This window comes from Anomaloglossus baeobatrachus, chromosome 2 (genome assembly GCF_048569485.1).
Source record: "Anomaloglossus baeobatrachus isolate aAnoBae1 chromosome 2, aAnoBae1.hap1, whole genome shotgun sequence".
In the NCBI taxonomy this organism is placed as follows: Eukaryota; Metazoa; Chordata; class Amphibia; order Anura; family Aromobatidae; genus Anomaloglossus; species Anomaloglossus baeobatrachus.
The window spans coordinates 782,145,995-782,172,461 of record NC_134354.1 but is presented as its reverse complement, the minus strand read 5'-3'; the positions used below and the strand labels follow the sequence as shown (position 1 = coordinate 782,172,461).

Below are 26,467 nucleotides of genomic sequence, written 5' to 3'. Positions count from 1 at the left end.
TGTATGGAGGAGTGACCTGTGAGATCTGGAGAAGATCTGTATGGAGGAGTGATCTGAGAGATCTGGAGAAGATCTGTATGGAGGAGTGACCTGAAAGATCCAGAGAAGATCTGTATGGAGGAGTGATATGAAAGATCTAGAGCAGATCTGTATGGTGGAGTGATATGAAAAATCTGGAGAAGATCTGTATGGAGGAGTGACCTGAAACATCTGGAGAAGATGTATATGGAGGAGTGACCTGAAAGATCCAGAGAAGATCTGTATGGAGGAATGACCTGAAAGATCAGGGGGAATGTGTATGGAGGAGCTACCTGAAAGATGTGGAGAAGATCTATATGGAGGAGTGACCTGAAAGATGTGGAGAAGATCTGTATGGAGGAGTGACCTGAAAGATCTGGAGAAGATCTGTATGCAGGAGTGATCTGAAAGATCTGGAGAAGATATGTATGGAGGAGTGACCTGAAAGATCTGGAGAAGATGTGTATGGAAGAGTGACCTGAGAGATGTGGAGAAGATCTGTATGGAGGAGTGATATGAAAGATCTGGAGAAGATGTGTATGGAGGAGTGATATGAAAGATCTGGAGAAGATCTGTATGGAGGAGTGACCTGAAAGCTCTGGAGAAGATGTGTATGGAGGAGTGACCTGAGAGATCTGGAGAAGATCTGTATGGAGGAGTGATCTGAGAGATCTGGAGAAGATCTGTATGGAGGAGTGACCTGAAAGATCCAGAGAAGATCTGTATGGAGGAGTGATATGAAAGATCTAGAGCAGATCTGTATGGTGGAGTGATATGAAAAATCTGGAGAAGATCTGTATGGAGGAGTGACCTGAAAGATCTGGAGAAGATGTATATGGAGGAGTGACCTAATAGATCTGGAGAAGATGTGTATGGGGAAGTGATCTGAGAGATCTGGAGAAGATGTATATGGAGGAGTGACCTGAAAGATCCAGAGAAGATCTGTATGGAGGAATGACCTGAAAGATCAGGGGGAATGTGTATGGAGGAGCTACCTGAAAGATGTGGAGAAGATCTATATGGAGGAGTGACCTGAAAGATGTGGAGAAGATCTGTATGGAGGAGTGACCTGAAAGATCTGGAGAAGATCTGTATGCAGGAGTGATCTGAAAGATCTGGAGAAGATCTGTATGGAGGAGTGACCTGAAAGATCTGGAGAAGATGTGTATGGAAGAGTGACCTGAGAGATCTGGAGAAGATCTGTATGGAGGAGTGATATGAAAGATCTGGAGAAGATGTGTATGGAAGAGTGACCTGAGAGATCTGGAGAAGATCTGTATGGAGGAGTGACCTGAAAGACCTGGAGAAGATCTGTATGGAGGAGTGACCTGAGAGATCTGGAGAAGATCTGTATGGAGGAGTGATCTGAGAGATCTGGAGAAGATCTGTATGGAGGAGTGACCTGAAAGATCCAGAGAAGATCTGTATGGAGGAGTGATATGAAAGATCTAGAGCAGATCTGTATGGTGGAGTGATATGAAAAATCTGGAGAAGATCTGTATGGAGGAGTGACCTGAAAGATCTGGAGAAGATGTATATGGAGGAGTGACCTAATAGATCTGGAGAAGATGTGTATGGGGAAGTGATCTGAGAGATCTGGAGAAGATGTATATGGAGGAGTGACCTGAAAGATCCAGAGAAGATCTGTATGGAGGAATGACCTGAAAGATCAGGGGGAATGTGTATGGAGGAGCTACCTGAAAGATGTGGAGAAGATCTGTATGGAGGAGTGACCTGAAAGATCTGGAGAAGATCTGTATGCAGGAGTGATCTGAAAGATCTGGAGAAGATCTGTATGGAGGAGTGACCTGAAAGATCTGGAGAAGATGTGTATGGAAGAGTGACCTGAGAGATCTGGAGAAGATCTGTATGGAGGAGTGATATGAAAGATCTGGAGAAGATGTGTATGGAGGAGTGACCTGAGAGATCTGGAGAAGATCTGTATGGAGGAGTGATCTGAGAGATCTGGAGAAGATCTGTATGGAGGAGTGACCTGAAAGATCCAGAGAAGATCTGTATGGAGGAGTGATATGAAAGATCTAGAGCAGATCTGTATGGTGGAGTGATATGAAAAATCTGGAGAAGATCTGTATGGAGGAGTGACCTGAAAGATCTGGAGAAGATGTATATGGAGGAGTGACCTAATAGATCTGGAGAAGATGTGTATGGGGAAATAATCTGAGAGATCTGGAGAAGATGTATATGGAGGAGTGACCTGAAAGATCCAGAGAAGATCTGTATGGAGGAATGACCTGAAAGATCAGGGGGAATGTGTATGGAGGAGCTACCTGAAAGATGTGGAGAAGATCTATATGGAGGAGTAACCTGAAAGATGTGGAGAAGATCTGTATGGAGGAGTGACCTGAAAGATCTGGAGAAGATCTGTATGCAGGAGTGATCTGAAAGATCTGGAGAAGATCTGTATGGAGGAGTGACCTGAAAGATCTGGAGAAGATGTGTATGGAAGAGTGACCTGAGAGATCTGGAGAAGATCTGTATGGAGGAGTGATCTGAGAGATCTGGAGAAGATCTGTATGGAGGAGTGACCTGAAAGATCCAGAGAAGATCTGTATGGAGGAGTGATATGAAAGATCTAGAGCAGATCTGTATGGTGGAGTGATATGAAAAATCTGGAGAAGATCTGTATGGAGGAGTGACCTGAAAGATCTGGAGAAGATGTATATGGAGGAGTGACCTAATAGATCTGGAGAAGATGTGTATGGGGAAATAATCTGAGAGATCTGGAGAAGATGTATATGGAGGAGTGACCTGAAAGATCCAGAGAAGATCTGTATGGAGGAATGACCTGAAAGATCAGGGGGAATGTGTATGGAGGAGCTACCTGAAAGATGTGGAGAAGATCTATATGGAGGAGTAACCTGAAAGATGTGGAGAAGATGTGTATGGAGGAGCTACCTGAAAGATGTGGAGAAGATCTGTATGGAGGAGTGATCTGAAAGATCTGGAGAAGATCTGTATGGAGGAGTGACCTGAAAGATCTGGAGAAGATGTGTATGGAAGAGTGACCTGAGAGATCTGGAGAAGATCTGTATGGAGGAGTGATATGAAAGATCTGGAGAAGATCTGTATGGAGGAGTGATCTGAGAGATCTGGAGAAGATGTGTATGGAGGAGTGACCTGAAAGATCTGGAGAAGATGTGTATGGAAGAGTGATATGAAAGATCTGGAGAAGATGTGTATGGAGGAGTGACCTGAGAGATCTGGAGAAGATCTGTATGGAGGAGTGACCTGAAAGATCTGGAGAAGATGTGTATGGAGGAGTGACCTGAGAGATCTGGAGAAGATCTGTATGGAGGAGTGATCTGAGAGATCTGGAGAAGATCTGTATGGAAGAGTGACCTGAGAGATCTGGAGAAGATCTGTATGGAGGAGTGACCTGAAAGATCTGGAGAAGATGTGTATGGAGGAGTGACCTAATAGATCTGGAGAAGATCTGTATGGAGGAGTGATCTGAGAGATCTGGAGAAGATCTGTATGGAGGAGTGACCTGAAAGATCCAGAGAAGATCTGTATGGAGGAGTGATATGAAAGATCTAGAGAAGATCTGTATGGTGGAGTGATATGAAAAATCTGGAGAAGATCTGTATGGAGGAGTGACCTGAAAGATCTGGAGAAGATGTATATGGAGGAGTGACCTAATAGATCTGGAGAAGATGTGTATGGGGAAGTGATCTGAGAGATCTGGAGAAGATGTATATGGAGGAATGACCTGAAAGATCAGGGGGAGATGTGTATGGAGGAGCTACCTGAAAGATGTGGAGAAGATCTATATGGAGGAGTGACCTGAAAGATGTGGAGAAGATCTGTATGGAGGAGTGACCTGAGAGATCTGGAGAAGATCTGTATGGAGGAGTGACCTGAGAGATCTGGAGAAGATCTGTATGGAGGAGTGATCTGAAAGATCTGGAGAAGATCTGTATGGAGGAGTGACCTGAAAGATCTGGAGAAGATCTGTATGGAGGAGTGACCTGAAAGATCTGGAGAAGATCTGTATGGAGGAGTGACCTGAAAGATCTGGAGAAGATCTGTATGGAGGAGTGACCTGAAAGATCTGGAGAAGATCTGCATGGAGGAGTGGACTAAAATCCCTGCTGCAGTGTGTGTGCAAACTTGGTCAAAAACTACAGGAAACGTCTGACCTCTGCAATTGCAAAGGATTTGTCACGATAACTATGAGATAGCCTAATACCACGGCCCCTAAGCTGTCCCTCAAGTTAGGGGGCCCTTTGTAATCCATAACCTCAGGGATACTTCTATTGGTGGAGAGGCCTGAGTCTCCTTCCTGGCCCTGCTAGTGACCAGTCCTGATCTGAATCCCCCTCCTCCCAGGGACGGTCAGAACAGGAGGGTGATGAAACTCTTATCACACAGCGTGCACACATGCAAAACATAAAGACAATAAGAAACTGAGGAGGAAAAAACAAGAGCGTGAAGAAACAAAACAACAGGGGTAAACTCTACAACTGCACCAAACAAAGAGCACAACTATCACCAATCACAGACCTACATAGAATAAACTATAGCTGGCATGAGTGGAAGGCTTCCACCAGCCTAAATAGGAGGGGAGCAGATGCGATAGGTCTCCCCACAACACGTGACCAAAGGAGCAAAAAGACCAGCAGAGATTAACTCTTGCTAGCCTGCCTACGAGTGTTCAGTGGTTACGGAGGACGATGATTCGGGGCTCATGCTCCCTGTGACATTGCTGGATGGAAGAGACTATTTCGATATTTTTCTCGCTGGTCTTGGGCCTCGCGCTCTCCTGTTACTTTAATTTATTGGTTCCTTCGCATTGTTTGAATGTCTGGCCTCGCTCGTCATTTATCTTTCAGAACGTTCTTGGCAATCCATCTGGATATTTTTAGATGTTTTTCCTAAAATCTTGAAACCACTCACAGACCGGACCGCAGGTCGTTATTTATTTTTTTTGTGTGTGGACTTTTAATGTGGAGGCAAATTTTTAGAATTCTATTGTGATACGTTATTGTGGGTGCAAAAAATGTTAATCAGTGGTGGTCCGTGCCTTGTGACCCCCAGCTGAATGATACGGTCGTAGATTACACAAGCACCTGTCTTGTCTTTACAGATTAAATGTTGGAACCTGCAGTACCGGACACGGCCACACTTATGTGCGGCGCTGTTCTTCATTCCGCCGCTCTCCAGATGTTTCACGGAATTGTAAACTATCAGTATGGAAGACGCCTGATAATGATAGTTTATCAGATGGGACATTATTTAAAGGGCAAGTACAATTACTCCTAACATCACTGTCGCCCTCAGATACACAGCTCAGCAGACAGTATCACACAGGATAGGATTAGATACACAGCTCAGCAGACAGTATCACACAGGATAGGATTAGATACACAGCTCAGCAGACAGTATCACACAGGATAGGATTAGATACACAGCTCAGCAGACAGTATCACACAGGATAGGATTAGATACACGGCTCAGCAGACAGTATCACACAGGATAAGGTTAGATACACAGCTCAGCAGACAGTATCACACAGGAGAGGATTAGATACACAGCTCAGCAGACAGTATCACTCAGGAGAGGATTAGACACACAGCTCAGCAGACAGTATCACACAGGAGAGGATTAGATACACAGCTCAGCAGACAGTATCACACAGGATAGGATTAGATACACAGCTCAGCAGACAGTATCACACAGGAGAGGATTAGATACACAGCTCAGCAGACAGTATCACACAGGAGAGGATTAGATACAAGGCTCAGCAGACAGTATCACACAGGATAGGATTAGATACACGGCTCAGCAGACAGTATCACACAGGATAGGATTAGATACACAGCTCAGCAGACAGTATCACACAGGAGAGGATTAGATACACAGCTCAGCACACAGTATCACACAGGATAGGATTAGATACACGGTTCAGCAGACAGTATCACACAGGATAGGATTAGATACACAGCTCAGCAGACAGTATCACACAGGAGAGGATTAGATACACGGCTCAGCAGACAGTATCACACAGGAGAGGATTAGATACACAGCTCAGCAGACAGTAACACACAGGAGAGGATTAGATACACAGCTCAGCAGACAATAACACACAGGAGAAGATTAGATACACGGCTCAGCAGACAGTATCACACAGGATAGGATTAGATACACAGCTCAGCAGACAGTATCACACAGAAGAGGATAGATACACGGCTCAGCAGACAGTATCACACAGGATAGGATTAGATACACAGCTCAGCAGACAGTATCACACAGGAGAGGATTAGATACACAGCTCAGCAGACAGTATCACACAGGAGAGGATAGATACACGGCTCAGCAGACAGTATCACACAGGAGAGGATTAGATACACAGCTCAGCAGACAGTATCACACAGGAGAGGATTAGATACACGGCTCAGCAGACAGTATCACACAGGAGAGGATTAGATACACAGCACAGTAGACAGTATCACACAGGAGAGGATTAGATACACAGCTCAGCAGACAGTATCACACAGGAGAGGATAGATACACGGCTCAGCAGACAGTATCACACAGGATAGGATTAGATACACAGCTCAGCAGACAGTATCACACGGGAGAGGATTAGATACACAGCTCAGCAGGCAGTATCACACAGGAGAGGATTAGATACATGGCTCAGCAGACAGTAGCACACAGGAGAGGATTAGATACACGGCTCAGCAGACAGTATCACACAGGATAGGATTAGATTCACAGCTCAGCAGACAGTATCACACAGGATAGGATTAGATACACAGCTCAGCAGACAGTATCACACAGGAGAGGATTAGATACACGGCTCAGCAGACAGTATCACACAGGAGAGGATTAAATACACGGCTCAGCAGACAGTATCACACAGGAGAGGATTAGATACACAGCTCAGCAGACAGTAACACACAGGAGAGGATTAGATACACAGCTCAGCAGACAGTATCACACAGGAGAGGATTAGATACACAGCTCAGCAGACAGTATCACACAGGATAGGATTAGATACACAGCTCAGCAGACAGTATCACACAGGATAGGATTAGATACACAGATCAGCAGACAGTATCACACAGGAGAGGATTAGATACCGCCTGGCAGAATGATAAAGAGTGTCAGCAGAAACATTCAGAAGATGATCATGTAGGTTCCTAAATTCTTGACCCCAGCTCTTTGCCCACTCACTTTCAGGCTTTGATAATTACTGTTTGCTCAGCTTTGTATCTATAGGATTGGATACACTGTCCAATCACCTCCAGCAGATCTTACATCTCCTACTGTGCCTTAAAGAAAAGATTTAAGGTGGATCCTGACAAATCACCTCCATCCATAATAAAGAAGCCCCAGACTCCTCTGTCCTCCGCCCCATCGGCCCCTCCACACCATCATTAGGTCCGTCATCCTGACATGTACAGCGGGTGACCGTCATCTGCCCAAAAAGAGGCCAATATGGCCAGTGCCCCGGGCGCTCAGTACAGAGACGCTCAGTATAGAGACGCTCAGTATAGAGACTCTCAGTATAGAGACGCTCAGTACAGACACGCTCAGTACAGAGACGCTCAGTACAGAGACGCTCAGTATAGAGAGACGCTCAGTATAGAGAGACGCTCAGTATAGAGACTCTCAGTATAGAGACGCTCAGTACAGACACGCTCAGTACAGAGACTCTCAGTATAGAGACGCTCAGTACAGACACGCTCAGTACAGAGACGCTCAGTATAGAGAGACGCTCAGTATAGAGAGACGCTCAGTATAGAGACTCTCAGTATAGAGACGCTCAGTACAGACACGCTCAGTACAGAGACGCTCAGTATAGAGAGACGCTCAGTATAGAGAGACGCTCAGTACAGTGACGCTCAGTATAGAGAGACGCTCAGTATAGAGAGACGCTCAGTATAGAGACTCTCAGTATAGAGACGCTCAGTACAGACACGCTCAGTACAGAGACGCTCAGTATAGAGACGCTCAGTACAGAGATGCTCAGTACAGAGACGCTCAGTACAGAGACGCTCAGTATAGAGACGCTCAGTTCAGAGACGCTCAGTACAGAGACGCTCAGTATAGAGACGCTCAGTACAGAGACGCTCAGTATAGAGACGCTCAGTACAGAGATGCTCAGTACAGAGACGCTCAGTACAGAGACGCTCAGTATAGAGACGCTCAGTACAGAGACGCTCAGTATAGAGACGCTCAGTACAGAGACGCTCAGTACAGAGACGCTCAGTATAGAGACGCTCAGTACAGAGATGCTCAGTACAGAGACGCTCAGTACAGAGACGCTCAGTTCAGAGACGCTCAGTTCAGAGACGCTCAGTACAGAGACGCTCAGTATAGAGACGCTCAGTTCAGAGACGCTCAGTACAGAGACGCTCAGTATAGAGACGCTCAGTACAGAGACGCTCAGTATAGAGACGCTCAGAAACTGGGAAAAGTCTGTTGTTTGGGTGTCAAAAAAAGTTTGGTAAACTTTTCCTGCTTTATATCCTGCGCTGAGAAAGCTGGTGACGTGCCCATGGCTGGAAACCTCTCTGTTGTCCTGGATTACAACAAGCCGGCTGAGCCCAACCACCACTGAGCAAGACACAGAAGTACAATATGCTCAGAGACACGGCCGAGGTGATGAGGCTGAACCCGACCACCACTGAGCAAGACACAGAAGTACAAGGTGTTCATTGCTCAGAGACACGGCCGAGGTGAGGAGGCTGAACCCAACCACCACTGAGAAAGACACAGAAGTAAAAGGTGTTCATTGCTCAGAGACACGGCCGAGGTGAGGAGGCTGAACCCAACCACCACTGAGAAAGACACAGAAGTACAAGGTGTTCATTGCTCAGAGACACACCAAGGTGAGGAGGCTGAACCCGACCACCACTGAGAAAGACACAGAAGTACAAGATGTTCAGTGCTCAGAGACACGGCGAAAGTGAGGAGGCGGAACCTGACCACCACTGAGCAAAATACAGAAGTACAAGGTGTTCAGTGCTCAGAGACACGGCCGAGGTGAGGAGGCTGAACCTGACCACCACTGAGCAAGACACAGAAGTACAAGGTGTTCAGTGCTCAGAGAATACAGCTGAGGTGAGGAGGATGAGCCCAACCATCACTGAGCAAAATACAGAAGTACAAGGTGTTCAGTGCTCAGATACAAGGCCGAGGTGAGGAGACTGAACCCAGCCACCACTGAGCAAGACACATAAGTACAAGGTGTTCAATGCTCAGATACAAGGCCGAGGTGAGGAGACTGAACCTGATCACCACTGAGCAATACACAGAAGTACAAGGTGTTCAGTGATCAGAGACACAGCCGAGGTGAGGAGACTGAACCCGACCACCACTGAGCAAGACACAGAAGTACAAGGTGTTCAGTGCTCAGAGACACGGCCGAGGTGAGGAGGCTGAACCCAGCCACCACTGAGCAAGACACAGAAAGGGAAACATCAAGGCTGGGCAAATAATTAACTGCAGAAGATGCAGATTTGGTGCAGGAATTTGTTCACCAAATATCTGCCCCTAATTTCCATCTCCTGGCAAAAAAACCGCATCAATACCACATCAAAACCGCATCGCGTTTACATGCGTATTTTTTGTCAGGAAATGGAAATTAGGGGCAGATATTTAGAGTAGCGATTCCAGCACCAAATCTGCATCTCATGGCACAAAAATATCACAAAAATCGCTGTTTTGACACCGTTTTGGAGCAGTTTTCTGCCAGGAGAAGCAGATTTGGTGCTGGCATTTATACACTAAATTTCTGCACCAAATTTGCATCTCCTGACAAAAACCAGCATCAATATCGCATTAAAACCGCATTGCATTCAGATGCGGGGGTTTTCGAAGATTTGGTGCAGAAATTTGGTGTATAAATTTCAGCACCAAACTGCATTTCTTGGCAAAAGTGTTGGGTTTCTGCCAGGAGGTGCAGGTCTCATTGAATTCAATGAGTTCACCTGGGGTGAGGTCACTGAGTTCAATGAGTTCACCTGGAGTGAGGTCACCGAGTTCAATGAGTTCATCTGAGGTGAGTTTACCTGTGTTCACAGGTGGGGTACTGTGGGAACCTCCAGCTGTGACCACAGGTGAACTCAGTGACATCACCGCTCACAGCTGCAGCCCAGTCAGTGTCTGCCTATCTGTCTATGACAACACTTCCTGTGCTGACAGCTCAGTGTTATCCTAGGAATCCTTAGCTCGGTTGATCAGGCCCCAGTTTTCATTTTTGTAGCATGTCTTAAAGATATAAAGTATCTAGTCACCTGGTACCACTGAGTATTCACACCCGGGAGGAGACTTCTCATATCTCATATATTTCTACATCCCAGGACATCTTCCAGCCAAAGATCAGACACAAACTGCCTTGAAGTGACTTTTTTTGTAATTCTGCAAAGCCGCACCTCTTCATGGTCCCATCCCAAATATACACATTTGTCACTGACCCCCCCCCTCCCGCCCCCGTACATTGTCTTTGGTTGGCAGCCGCCCCCTCATACGTTCTGTTACTTGGTGTATAATAAACATCTCAAATAGTAACGATTAAGTGCTAAAGATGGTGTCCAAGTAATGCCGCTATACAGCTGCCTATATAACAAAGCTATCAGATGCCTAAATCATCACACCCTGCAAATCAACAAGCTGACCAGGCCTAATATCAGTGCCACACAATCATTCACTGCTCAAAAGTAACAAACACACAGCAACCAAATAATACTGCTATAGAGTGCTCACATAATACTAACATAAAATAAATAATACTGTCTTAAAGTGCTCACATATTACCAACATACAGTAACCAAATACTACTGCTATAGAGTGCACATATAATACCAACATACAAAAAACAAACAATGCTCCATACAGTGCTCACATAATACCAACATACTGTAACCAAATAATACTGCCACACAGTGTTCATGTAATACCAACATACTGTAAACAAATAATACTGCCATTGAATGCTCATATAATACTAACATGCCATAAAATAATACTGCCATACCGTGCTCACATAATACCAACATACAGAAAACAAATAATACTGCTGTACAGTGCTTATATAATACGAACATACCGTAAAATAATAATACTGCCATACAGTGTTCACATACCAACATACAGTAAACAAATAATACTGCCATACAATGCTCATTAATACTAACATACCGTAAAAAAAATACTGCCATACAATGCTCATATAATACCAACATACAGTAAACAAATAATACTGCCATACAGTGCTCATATAATAGCAACACACAGTAAAAAAATAATATTGCCATATAGTGCTCATGTAATACCAACATACAGTAGACAAATAATACTGCCATTGAGTGCTCATATAATACTAACATACAGTAAACAAATAATACTGCCAAAAGTGCTCATATAATACCAACATAGAGTAAATATTACTGTTGTCCACAGTGCTCGTATACCAACCTACAGTAAACAAATAATGCCACCAAATAATGCTAACATAATACTAACATACAGTGACCAAGTTATACCACCATATAGAGCTCACGTAATACCAACATACAGCAACAAAATAATGCAATAATGCAAGTTTCACCTAGCAGTATACAGTAATCTAATAACACCATCATACAGTGCACACATCATATTATCATACAGTGACAAATTAATACCTACTACAGAGCTCACATAATACCACCATACAGTGACCACATTATATCGACCTTACATGATACCAACATATATGGAACAAGTAATAGGGCCATATACTGTATAACGCAATATAGTAATATCTAAATAATGGTGCTGCAAAATTACTTTTGTGCCAGGTCATTGCTAGCGCCCCCTTCTGCAGCGGCGGTGAGTCTCCAGTATAGCACAATATGGCGGTAGTAACTATTATAAGAAAAGTGTAGTAAAACATAACAGTGAAATGATTATTAGCAGTCACTGCTCCTATGGGACAAGGCAGAGCAACAGACAGCTGTGAGCGCGGGATATGCCTCTCCACAAAGATGGTTCAGAGACGATTTTTTTCAGAGTTTGTCAGATGCAGCAGAGCTGAGTGTGTCAGATGCAGCAGAGCTGAGTGTGTCAGATGCAGCAGAGCTGAGTGTGTCAGATGCAGCAGAGCTGAGTGTGTCAGATGCAGCAGGGCTGAGTGTGTCAGATGCAGCAGGGCTGAGTGTGTAAGATGCAGCAGAGCTGAGTGTGTCAGATGCAGCAGGGCTGAGTGTGTCAGATGCAGCAGGGCTGAGTGTGTCAGATGCAGCAGAGCTGAGTGTGTCAGATGCAGCAGGGCTGAGTGTGTCAGATGCAGCAGAGCTGAGTAAGATGCAGCAGAGCTGAGTGTGTCAGATGCAGCAGAGCTGATTGTGTCAGATGCAGGAGAGCTGAGTGTGTCAGATGCGGCAGAGCTGAGTGTGTCAGATGCAGCAGAGCTGAGTGTGTCAGATGCAGCAGAGCTGAGTGTGTCAGATGCAGCAGGGCTGAGTGTGTCAGATGCAGCAGAGCTGAGTGTGTCAAATGCAGCAGAGCTGAGTGTGTCAGATGCAGCAGGGCTGAGTGTGTCAGATGCAGCAGGGCTGAGTGTGTCAGATGCAGCAGAGATGAGTGTGTCAGATGAAGCAGAGCTGAGTGTGTCAGATGCAGCAGAGCTGAGTGTGTCAGATGCAGCAGGGCTGAGTGTGTCAGATGCAGCAGGGCTGAGTGTGTCAGATGCAGCAGAGCTGAGTGTGTCAGATGCAGCAGGGCTGAGTGTGTCAGATGCAGCAGGGCTGAGTGTGTCAGATGCAGCAGAGCTGAGTGTGTCAGATGCAGCAGAGATGAGTGTGTCAGATGAAGCAGAGCTGAGTGTCAGATGCAGCAGGGCTGAGTGTGTCAGATGCAGCAGGGCTGTGTGAGTCAGATGCAGCAGAGCTGAGTGTGTCAGATGCAGCAGAGCTGAGTGTGTCAGATGCAGAAGAGCTGAGTGTGTCAGATGCAGCAGAGCTGAGTGTGTCAGATGCTGAGTGTGTCAGATGCAGCAGAGCTGAGTGTGCCAGATGCAGCAGAGCTGAGTGTGTCAGATGCAGCAGAGCTGAGTGTGTCAGATGCAGCAGAGCTGAGTGTGTCAGATGCTGAGTGTGTCAGATGCAGCAGAGCTGAGTGTGTCAGATGCAGCAGAGCTGAGTATGTCAGATACAGCAGTGCTGAGTGTCAGATGCAGCCGAGTATGTCAGATGCAGCAGTGCTGTGTGTCAGATGCAGCAGGGCTGAGTGTGTCAAATGCAGCAGAGCTGAGTGTGTCAGATGCAGCAGGGCTGAGTGTGTCAGATGCAGCAGGGCTGAGTGTGTCAGATGCAGCAGAGCTGAGTGTGTCAGATGCAGCAGAGATGAGTGTGTCAGATGAAGCAGAGCTGAGTGTGTCAGATGCAGCAGAGCTGAGTGTGTCAGATGCAGCAGAGCTGAGTGTGTCAGATGCAGCAGGGCTGAGTGTGTCAGATGCAGCAGAGCTGAGTGTGTCAGATGCAGCAGAGCCGAGTATGTCAGATGCAGCAGTGCTGTGTGTCAGATGCAGCAGAGCTGAGTGTGTCAGATGCAGCAGAGCTGAGTGTGTCAGATGCAGCAGAGCTGAGTGTGTCAAATGCAGCAGAGCTGAGTGTGTCAGATGCAGCAGGGCTGAGTGTGTCAGATGCAGCAGGGCTGAGTGTGTCAGATGCAGCAGAGCTGAGTGTGTCAGATGCAGCAGAGATGAGTGTGTCAGATGAAGCAGAGCTGAGTGTGTCAGATGCAGCAGAGCTGAGTGTGTCAGATGCAGCAGAGCTGAGTGTGTCAGATGCAGCAGGGCTGAGTGTGTCAGATGCAGCAGGGCTGAGTGTGTCAGATGCAGCAGGGCTGTGTGTGTCAGATGCAGCAGGGCTGAGTGTGTCAGATGCAGCAGAGCTGAGTGTGTCAGATGCAGAAGAGCTGAGTGTGTCAGATGCAGCAGAGCTGAGTGTGTCAGATGCAGCAGAGCTGAGTGTGTCAAATGCAGCAGAGCTGAGTGTGTCAGATGCAGCAGAGCTGAGTGTGTCAGATGCAGCAGAGCTGAGTGTGTCAGATGCAGCAGGGCTGAGTGTGTCAGATGCAGCAGGGCTGAGTGTGTCAGATGCAGCAGGGCTGAGTGTGTCAGATGCAGCAGAGCTGAGTGTGTCAGATGCAGCAGAGCTGAGTGTGTCAGATGAAGCAGAGCTGAGTGTGTCAGATGCAGCAGAGCTGAGTGTGTCAGATGCAGCAGAGCTGAGTGTGTCAGATGCAGCAGAGCTGAGTATGTCAGATACAGCAGTGCTGCGTGTGTCAGATGCAGCCGAGTATGTCAGATGCAGCAGTGCTGTGTGTCAGATGCAGCAGAGCTGAGTGTGTCAGATGCAGCAGAGGTGAGTGTGTCAGATGCAGCAGAGCTGAGTGTGTCAGATGCAGCAGAACTGAGTGTGTTAGATACAGCAGTGCTGTGTGTCAGATGCAGCAGAGCTGAGTGTGTCAGATGCAGCAGAGCTGAGTATGTCAGATGCTGAGTGTGTCAGATGCAGCAGAGCTGAGTGTGTCAGATGCAGCAGGGCTGAGTGTGTCAGATGCAGCAGAGCTGAGTGTGTCAGATGCAGGAGAGCTGAGTGTGTCAGATGCAGCAGTGCTGAGTTTGTCTGATGCAGCAGGGCTGTGTCAAATGCAGCAGAGCTGAATATGTCAGATGCTACAGAGCGGAGTATGTCAGATACAGCAGAACTTAGTGTGTCAGATGCAGCAAAGCTGAGTATATCAGATGCAGCAGAGCTAAGTATGTCATGCAGCAGAGCTGAGTGTGTCAGATGCAGCAGGGCTGAGAGTGTCAGATGCAGCAGAGCTGAGTGTGTCAGATGCAGCAGAGCTGAGTGTGTCAGATGCAGGAGAGCTGAGTGTGTCAGATGCAGCAGAGCTGAGTTTGTCTGATGCAGCAGAGCTGAGTTTGTCTGATGCAGCAGAGCTGAGTATGTCAGATGCAGCAGAGCTGAGTGTGTCAGATGTAGGAGAGCTGAGTGTGTCAGATGCAGGAGAGCTGAGTGTGTCAGATGCAGCAGAGCTGAGTTTGTCTGATGCAGCAGAGCTGAGTGTGTCAGATGCAGGAGAGCTGAGTGTGTCAGATGCAGCAGAGCTGAGTATGTCAGATGCAGCAGAGCTGAGTGTGTCAGATGCAGCAGAGCTGAGTGTGTCAGATGCAGCAGAGCTGAGTGTGTCAGATGCAGGAGAGCTGAGTGTGTCAGATGCAGCAGAGCTGTGTTTGTCTGATGCAGCAGAGCTGAGTATGTCAGATGCAGCAGAGCTGAGTGTGTCAGATGCAGCAGAGCTGAGTGTGTCAGATGCAGCAGAGCTGAGTTTGTCTGATGCAGCAGAGCTGAGTGAGTCAGATGCAGGAGAGCTGAGTGTGTCAGATGCAGCAGGGCTGAGTGTGTCAGATGCAGCAGAGCTGAGTGTGTCAGATGCAGCAGAGCAGAGTGTGTCAGATGCAGCAGGGCTGAGTGTGTCAGATGCAGCAGAGCTGAGTGTGTCAGATGCAGCAGAGCTGAGTATGTCAGATGCAGCAGAGCTGAGTGTGTCAGATGCAGCAGAGCTGAGTATGTCAGATACAGCAGAACTGAGTGTGTCAGATGCAGCAGAGCTGAGTATGTCAGATACAGCAGAACTGAGTGTGTCAGATGCAGCAGAGCTGAGTATGTCAGATACAGCAGAACTGAGTGTGTCAGATGCAGCAGAGCTGAGTGTGTCATGCAACAGAGTTGAGTGTGTCAGATGCAGTAAAGTTGAGTTTATCAGATGCAGCAGAGCTTGGGGTTGTCAAAAGCAGCAGTACCCATTATAATTAGGATAGCTGTGAAATAGCCAGGTGATTGACATACAGAAAAGCAGAGCTCGCCATACACCACAGTGTTCAGGTTGTGAGATCCTGCAGCGCTGAGGCTGTCAGGTGCCAGGTGCAATTAGGCATTCAGTTATGTGACGTTGAGCTGAGTTTGTCAGTGTAAGAAAGCAAAAGGAAAAAAATATTAATGACACATTCCCCTCTGCTACATCTGTATGTGTCGCAGCCATTCCCAGCCTCATCACACACCTCATTCCTCTGCACACTCATGTGAGGTGCACACAGGTTTTGGAAGGTTTTTGTTCTGCTCTAACCCCCCCCCCCCCCCCCCCCCCTATAAGACTCTCCCCGTTCATTTCTATTGTAGAGGCATGTGGCTGCTCAGATTTTCCGACTTTTGAGCGTTTTTTTGCCTTTTTTGTAAGTTTTAAAAACATCTGGTTGGAAACAGGAAAGTGCGAAAGTCTCTGTCACGTCTATGAGGCGGCTCCTGCCGGAATCTGCTCCAAACTCAGCATCGTCCAATCAAACGGCTGCAAAAAAATGTAAAAAAGTTTTTCAGCCAATAAAAAAACTCTTCCAAAAAGTCCAAAAGAAGAAGAAGCATTTCCTGCAGTGGCCTCCACTAGAGAAGTGGTGAGGTTTTTAAATGACAGCTCGGTAGGCAGTATCACACGACAGGCTTAGATACACAGCTAAGTAAGCAGTATCACATGGTAGGCTTAGATACACAAATAAAACGCAGTATCACATGACAGGCTTAGATATACAGCTAAGAAAGTATTATGTGACAGGCTTAGATACACAGCTAATAGGCTTAGATAAACAGCTAAATAAGCAGTATCACACAACAGGCTTAAATATACAGCTAAGAAAGTATTACATGACAGGCCTAGATACATACACAGCTAATATTCTTAGATACACAGCTAAGTAGGCAGTATTACATGGGAGTCTTAGCTATACAGCTAAAACACAGTATCACATGACGGGCTTAGATATACAGCTGAGAAAGCAGTATTATGTGACAGGCTTAGATACACAGCTAGTAGGCTTAGATATACAGCTAAGTAGGCAGTATTGCGTGACAGGCTTAGATACACAGCTAAGTAGGCAGTATAACATGGTAGGCTTAGATACACAGCTAAATAGGCAGTATCACATGACAAGCTTAGATACACAGCTAAATAGGCAGTATCACATGAAAAGCTTAGATACACAGCTAAATAGGCAGTATCACATGGTAGGCTTAGATACACAGCTAAATAGGCAGTATCACATGAAAAGCTTAGATACACAGCTAAATAGGCAGTATCACATGAAAAGCTTAGATACACAGCTAAATAGGCAGTATCACATGGTAGGCTTAGATATACAGCTCAGTAAGTAGTATCACATGTAGGCTTAGATACACAACTAGGTAAATAATATTGCATGATAGGCTTAGATACACAGCTAAGTAGACAGTAATATGACAGGCTTAGATACACAGTTAAGTAGGCAGTATAAAAAATCTCTAGAATTCCTGCTATGTCACTTGCCTGCTGTGCAATCGGACTGTGCAGTGTATGCGGGGTGTCACTGGGCCAGGGGGACGCAGGATCCACCAGCCACACCCCGTATCCACACTGCACTGCACTTCTGCCTTCTGGATACGCAGCGCATCCTCTAATCCGGCACACGGCACTGATATGTCACAATAAATTCCGGATATTCCTGGACAGTATTTACCTATTCCGTATTCTAGGAAACACCCGGCTTTCTAATGATGTTTCCCTGTTATGAATGATATTATACACATTGATGGGAATTTATTTAATAAACTGCATTGTTTTAAACTATATCTGTCACTCTCTCCTCTGTGAGACCAGCCCCTCATTTTTCGAGGATATTGTGATTTGCAAGTATCACATGGTAGGCTTAGATACACAACTAAGTAGACAGTATCACATGGTAGGCTTAGATACACAGTTTATAGGAAGTATCACATGGCAGGTTTAGATACACAGCTAAGTAGACAGTATCATATAGTAGGCTAGGATACAAGGCTCATCAGACACTATCACACAGGGGCTTATCTGACAGTATTACATATTATACACTTGGCTACAATAGCTAAGCAGCTGGTATTTCATAGCATAGGCTTAGATACCTCTGATCAGTGGTAAATATCATACATTGGCTTAGATACTTGGATTCCTCATTACAGTATCGTCAGGCTGTATCTGTAAATACATTACTACACATGGGGGTCTGTTCCTATAGAGGAGGAGCAGGAACAGCAGCCCCCAACACTGGACATTACCAGCCCCTGACACAGAGGAGGAAGGGCACGGACCCCGCAGCTCTGCCCATCACCCCATCACTGAAGCACTGCTGGCTCCCACCACCTCTGCCCATCACTGGAGCACTGCTAGTTCCCACCACCTCTACCCATCATCCCCATCACTGGAGTACTGCTAGTTCCCACCACCTCTGCCCATCATCCCCATCACTGGAGCACTGCTAGTTCCCACCACCTCTACCCATCATCCCCATCACTGGTGCACTGCTGGCTCCCACCACCTCTACCCATCATCCCCATCACTGGAGCACTGCTGGCTCCCACCACCTCTACCCATCATCCCCATCACTGAAGCACTGCTAGTTCCCACCACCTCTGCCCATCATCCCCATCACTGCAGCACTGCTAGTTCCCACCACCTCTGCCCATCATCCCCATCACTGCAGCACTGCTAGTTCCCACCACCTCTGCCGATCATCCCCATCACTGGAGCACTGCTGGCTCCCACCACCTCTGCCGATCATCCCCATCACTGAAGCACTGCTAGTTCCCACCACCTCTACCCATCATCCCCATCACTGGAGCACTGCTGATTCCCTCCACCTCTGCCGATCATCCCCATCACTGGGGCACTGCTGGTTCCCACCACCTCTGCCGATCATCCCCATCACTGGAGCACTGCTGATTCCCACCACCTCTGCCGATCATCCCCATCACTGGAGCACTGCTGATTACCACCACCTCTGCCGATCATCCCCATCACTGGGGCACTGCTGGCTCCCACCACCTCTGCCCATCATCCCCATCACTGGGGCACTGCTGGTTCCCACCACCTCTGCCCATCATCCCCATCACTGGAGCACTGCTGGTTCCCATCACCTCTGCCCAGCATCCCCATCACTGGAGCACTGCTGGTTCCCATCACCTCTGCCCATCATCCCCATCACTGGAGCACTGCTGGCTCCCACCACCTCTGCCGATCATCCCCATCACTGGGGCACTGCTGGTTCCCACCACCTCTGCCGATCATCCCCATCACTGGTGCACTGCTGGCTCCCACCACCTCTGCCCATCATCCCCATCACTGGGGCACTGCTGGTTCCCACCACCTCTGCCCATCATCCCCATCACTGGAGCACTGCTGGTTCCCATCACCTCTGCCCAGCATCCCCATCACTGGGGCACTGCTGGTTCCCACCACCTCTGCCCATCATCCCCATCACTGGAGCACTGCTGGTTCCCACCACCTCTGCCCATCATCCCCATCACTGGAGCACTGTTGGTTCCCACCACCTCTGCCCATCATCCCCATCACTGGGGCACTGCTGGTTGCTACCACATCTGCCCATCATCCCCATCAGTAGAGCACTGCTGGTTCTCCCCTCCTCTGCCCATCATCCCCATCAGTAGAGCACTGCTGGTTCTCCCCTCCTCTGCCCATCATCCCCATCACTGGAGCACTGCTGTTCTCCCCACCTCTGCCGATCATCCCCATCACTGGAGCACTGCTGGTTCCCACACTCTGCAGATCCCTCCTGTAATCATTACCCGGCTCTTCCCCAGCATTGTTCTCCGGGGATTGTTCTGCCCCATTATCTCCATTCACTGCTCTTCTTCATCACTTTGTTATCCCCCCCCCCCGTGTTCTCCTCGCCCGGATCCATCCCTGGCTGCTCAGTGTCCCCCATTATATCAGCCGCAGTCCTGCATTGTGTGATTCAGATCTATCTTCTATTCTCAAAGTGAAGAATCAAAACTATCTAAAGGAGAAGTTTATTTACTAATATCTCTGTGCAACAAAGTATCCAGAGAAAGCAAATAAAGCCAAAGGAGAAAGCCGCAGCTCCAATCTGCAGTATACTGGGGCAAGTATCACCTCCAGAGAAAGCCGCAGCTCCAATCTGCAGTATACTGGGGCAAGTATCACCTCCAGAGAAAGCCGCAGCTCCAATCTACAGTATACTGGGGCAAGTATCACCTCCAGAGAAAGCCGCAGCTCCAATCTACTGTATACTGGGGCAAGTATCACCTCCAGAGAAAGCCGCAGCTCCAATCTACAGTATACTGGGGCAAGTATCACCTCCAGAGAAAGCCGCAGCTCCAATCTACTGTATACTGGGGCAAGTATCACCTCCAGAGAAAGCCGCAGCTCCAATCTACAGTATACTGGGGCAAGTATCACCTCCAGAGAAAGCCGCAGCTCCAATCTACAGTATACTGGGGCAAGTATCACCTCCAGAGAAAGCCGCAGCTCCAATCTACAGTATACTGGGGCAAGTATCACCTCCAGAAAAAGCCGCAGCTCCAATCTGCAGTATACTGGGGCAAGTATCACCTCCAGAGAAAGCCGCAGCTCCAATCTACAGTATACTGGGGCAAGTATCACCTCCAGAGAAAGCCGCAGCTCCAATCTGCAGTATACTGGGGCAAGTATCACCTCCAGAGAAAGCCGCAGCTCCAATCTACAGTATACTGGGGCAAGTATCACCTCCAGAGAAAGCCGCAGCTCCAATCTACAGTATACTGGGGCAGGTATCACCTGCAGAGAAAACTGCAGCTCCAATCTACAGTATACTGGGGCAAGTATCACCTCCAGAGAAAGCCGCAGCTCCAATCTACAGTATACTGGGGCAAGTATCACCTCCAGAGAAAGCCGCAGCTCCAATCTACAGTATACTGGGGCAGGTATCACCTGCAGAGAAAGCCGCAGCTCCAATCTACTGTATACTGGGGCAAGTATCACCTCCAGAGAAAGCCGCAGCTCCAATCTACTGTATACTGGGGCAAGTATCACCTCCAGAGAAAGCCGCAGCTCCAATCTACTGTATACTGGGGCAAGTATCACCTCCAGAGAAAGCCGCAGCTCCAATCTACAGTATACTGGGGCAAGTATCACCTCCAGAGAAAGCCGCAGCTCCAATCTACTGTATACTGGGGCAAGTATCACCTCCAGAGAAAGCCGCAGCTCCAATCTACAGTATACTGGGGCAAGTATCACCTCCAGAGAAAGCCGCAGCTCCAATCTGCAGTATACTGGGGCAAGTATCACCTCCAGAGAAAGCCGCAGCTCCAATCTGCAGTATACTGGGGCAAGTATCACCTCCAGAGAAAGCCGCAGCTCCAATCTGCAGTATACTGGGGCAAGTATCACCTCCAGAGAAAGCCGCAGCTCCAATCTACAGTATACTGGGGCAAGTATCACCTCCAGAGAAAGCCGCAGCTCCAATCTACAGTATACTGGGGCAAGTATCACCTCCAGAGAAAGCCGCAGCTCCAATCTGCAGTATACTGGGGCAAGTATCACCTCCAGAGAAAGCCGCAGCTCCAATCTGCAGTATACTGGGGCAAGTATCACCTCCAGAGAAAGCCGCAGCTCAAATCTGCAGTATACTGGGGCAAGTATCACCTCCAGAGAAAGCCGCAGCTCCAATCTACTGTATACTGGGGCAAGTATCACCTCCAGAGAAAGCCGCAGCTCCAATCTACAGTATACTGGGGCAAGTATCACCTCCAGAGAAAGCCGCAGCTCCAATCTACTGTATACTGGGGCAAGTATCACCTCCAGAGAAAGCCGCAGCTCCAATCTACAGTATACTGGGGCAAGTATCACCTCCAGAGAAAGCCGCAGCTCCAATCTACAGTATACTGGGGCAAGTATCACCTCCAGAGAAAGCCGCAGCTCCAATCTACTGTATACTGGGGCAAGTATCACCTCCAGAGAAAGCCGCAGCTCCAATCTACTGTATACTGGGGCAAGTATCACCTCCAGAGAAAGCCGCAGCTCCAATCTACTGTATACTGGGGCAAGTATCACCTCCAGAGAAAGTCCACAAAGAAAAGCCCTCATTAATCTAATATCTGATTATCTGTCTCATCTAGATCATATATCTATCCAGCTCTCATGTATCTTCCTATCCTATATCATTTATATACGGTTTATATCTATCTCATGTAACATCCATAATGTATAAGAAAATGATGGAAATTCACAGGTAAGAAAATACAATTCAATGTAGAAATGATAGCTAGATAGAGGGATAGATAGATAGATAGATAGATAGATAGATAGATAGATAGATAGATAGATAGATAGATAGATAGATAGATAGAGGGATAGATAGAGGGATAGATAGATAGATAGATAGATAGATAGATAGATAGATAGATAGATAGATAGATAGATAGATAGAGGGATAGATAGATCGATAGATAGATAGATAGATAGAGGGATAGATAGAGGGATAGATAGATAGATAGATAGATAGATAGATAGATAGATAGATAGATAGATAATGGATAGATGGATAGATAGATAGATGGATAGATAGATAGATAATGGATAGATGGATAGATAGATAGATGGATAGATAGATAGAGGGATAGATAGATAGATAGATAGGTAGATAGATAGATGGACGGACAGATAGATGGATAGATAGATAGAGGGATAGATAGATAGATAGATAGATAGATAGATAGATAGATAGATAGATAGATAGATAGATAGATAGAGGGATACATAGAGGGATAGATAGATAGATAGATAGATAGATAGATAGATAGATAGATAGATAGATAGATAGATAGATAGATAGATAGAGGGATAGATGGATAGATCGATCGAGTTATAAATAGATAGACAGATAGATGGTTAGATAGATAGAGGGATAGATAGATACATAGATAAATAGATAGACGGATAGGTAGAAAGATGGATAGATAATAGATGATTGATAGATAGACAGCTAGTTAGCAAGATAAATAGATTTTAGAAAGATAATGGATAGATAAATAGATAGAAAAATGTAATACAGAGAGATAGATGAGTAGATAGAAAGATAAATACATAAAGAGATAGATATATGGATAGATAGAGGGATAGATAGATAGAAAGATAAATAGATAGAGGGATAGATAGAAAGATAAATAGATAGATAGAGGGATAGGTAGAAAGATGGATAGATAATAGATGATTGATAGATAGACGGCTACTTAGCAAGATAAATAGATGATAGAAAGATAATAGATAGATAAATAGATAGAAAAATAAAATAGCGAGAGATAGATGAGTAGATAGAAAGATAAATACATAAAGAGATAGATAGATAGATAGAGGGATAGATAGATAGATAGATAGAGGGATAGATAGATAGATAGATAGATAGATAGATAATGGATGGATAGATAGATAGATAGATAGAGGGATAGATAGAGGGATAGATAGATAGAGGGATAGATAGAGGGATAGATAGATAGATAGATAGATAGATAGATAGATAGAGGGATAGATAGATAGATAGATAGATAGATAGATAGATAGATAGATAGATGGATAGATAGATAGATAATGGATAGATAGATAGATAGATAGATGGATAGATAGATAGAGGGATAGATAGAGGGATAGATAGATAATAGATAGATAGATAGATAGAGGGATAGATAGATGGATAGATAGATAGAGGGATAGATAGAGGGATAGATAGATAGATAGATAGACAGATAGATAGAGGGATAGATAGATAGATAGATAGAGAGATAGATAGATAGATAGATAGAGGGATAGATAGATAGATAGATAGATAGATAGAGGGATAGATAGATAGATAGATAGATAGAGAGAGGGATAGATAGAGGGATAGATAGATAGATAGATAGAGGGATAGATAGATAGATAGATAGATAGATAGAGGGATAGATAGATAGATAGATAGATAGATAGATAGAGGGATAGATAGATAGATAGATAGATAGATAGATAGATAGATAGATAGATAGATAGATAGATAGAGGGATAGATAGATAGATAGATAGATAGATAGATAGATAGATAGATAGATAGATAGATAGACAGATAGATAGAGGGATAGATAGATAGATAGAGAGATAGATAGATAGATAGAGGGATAGATAGATAGAGAGATAGATAGATAGAGGGATAGATAGATAGATAGATAGATAGATAGATAGAGGGATAGATAGATAGATAGATAGATAGATAGATAGATAGATAGAGAGATAGATAGATAGATAGAGGGATAGATAGATAGATAGATAGATAGATAGATAGATAGATAGAGGGATAGATAGATAGATAGAGAGATAGATAGATAGATAGAGGGATAGATAGATAGATAGAGAGATAGATAGATAGAGGGATAGATAGATAGATAGATAGATAGATAGATAGATAGATAGATAGAGGGATAGATAGATAGATAGATAGATAGATAGATAGATAGATAGAGGGATAGATAGATAGATAGATAGATAGATAGATAGATAGATAGATAGATAGATAGATAGATAGAGGGATAGATAGATAGATAGATAGATAGATAGATAGATAGATAGATAGATAGATAGAGGGATAGATAGATAGATAGATAGATAGAGGGATAGATAGATAGATAGATAGATAGATAGATAGATAGATAGATAGATAGAGGGATAGATAGATAGATAGAGAGATAGATAGATAGATAGAGGGATAGATAGATAGATAGAGAGATAGATAGATAGAGGGATAGATAGATAGATAGATAGATAGATAGATAGATAGATAGAGGGATAGATAGATAGATAGATAGATAGATAGATAGATAGATAGATAGATAGATAGATAGAGGGATAGATAGATAGAGGGATAGATAGATAGATAGATAGATAGATAGATAGATAGATAGATAGATAGATAGATAGATAGATAGATAGAGGGATAGATAGATAGATAGAGAGATAGATAGATAGATAGATAGAGGGATAGATAGATAGATAGATAGAGAGATAGATAGATAGAGGGATAGCTAGATAGATAGATAGATAGATAGATAGATAGATAGAGAGGAGATATTTGATACATGATAGACAGATAATCTGTATCTTCTCACAATGCAGAGTAATCGCTCCTTTTGGTGACTGATCTCTCCATTTTTCTCACCTTTTCCTCCAGAGCTTGTAGAAACATTAATATTCTCAGGTCCCAACAATCACATCCGAGCTCAAAAACATCCAAAGACGTCTTGACAAGTGAGGCAGAGAGAGGCAGCAGAGGAGGCTCTCACCATGGTGCCTGCAGCCCGAGACAGCTCCTGTGCACGGAGGGCTGAGTCCTGGGGAGGAAAGCTGCTCCAAACCGTCCACACACTATCCAAAACCCTGCAAAAAGCTCCTGGAAGTCCTGGACAGAGGTAACACCACACAGGGAAGAGAGAAGATCCAGATCCAGAGGGGCAGGAGGGCACCCTGCAGCACCCACTGCCTGCTCTGCGCTGTGGTAGCACCCTGCAGCACACACTGCCTGTGCAGCACACACTGCCTGCTGTGCACTGTGGAGAGCACCCTGCAGCACACACTGCCTGTTCTGCGCTGTGCACTGTGGAGCAGGATCAGTCCCAGCTCTGCTGCTCTCCAGGACACTGCTGCCAGCTACAGGCCAGTCTGCTGCTCGGGGCTGGGACCTGCTTATAAGCCCTGTCAGTGGCTTTGATCACAGGAGTGATGTCAGGCTGCATTAACATAACAAAGGGCTCCGGATTTGCAGCTACAAATGACTGTTTGATGTATTCAGTGAATGTGCAGATTCCTCAGCACTTCTTGCATCTGCAGCAGAGAGGGGAGATGCAATGTGCTGCAGGTCAGCTGGGTGGAGAGACTACTGGAAAGGGACCACTGGGGTGGAGGGACCGGGGAAGAGGGAGGTAACCCAGAAGAGGTGCTGCTGATTAGTACTAGGGGCTTCTGCATCTATCTATAGGGATTAGGAGAAGAAAACAGGAATAGCAAATGGGGAATTATTATTATAGCACCATTTATTGCATTGCACTTTACATGTGAACAGGGGTATACATAACAAGCACAATAATGATGAACCATGATAACCATGAATGGCGTATGGGGCCCGGCCGGGCCCAGGGTAATTACTTTGCTTTATTAAGGCAGTGCATACACATGCAAATTAGCCACTTGATTCTGGCAAGGTCAGTTGGGCAGAGCAGGGCGCGGGCGCGTCATCCTATGGCCCAGCGTGCAGCAGCATGATGAGGTTATCACTCTGCGAACTCATCATCCTGCTGCAGATAACAAAACCACAGAGTTGGGGAGGACATGGCAGCCGGTGCTGACAGGTAAGCGTTCGATCAGCTGAAAACAAGAGGGGGACGATTGCCGGGGGTGGTGGGGGTCCACTGACCCCAGCCACTGCTTTGCTTTAGCTGGATGCGTGTGGAAGGGCGCACATCCAGCAATAATGCATCGTGACTGAGAGAGGGTGAGTAAAATGTTTTGTATTTGTTTTTTTTTCCTTTTGAGACATAAAAATACACCAG

General features: G+C 45.9%; 1 protein-coding gene across 1 annotated transcript in view; it reads right to left on the bottom strand.

Annotated features, from left to right (window-relative positions):
• WNT11 (Wnt family member 11) overlaps window positions 1-25,743 on the bottom strand; it is a 156,916-nt gene extending 131,173 nt beyond the window's left edge. The window contains exon 1 of the mRNA XM_075337593.1: window positions 25,081-25,743. The gene's annotated coding sequence lies outside the window, so the exon portion shown is untranslated. The remainder of the gene's footprint in view (window positions 1-25,080) is intronic.
• Between the last annotated feature and the right edge of the window lie 724 nt (window positions 25,744-26,467).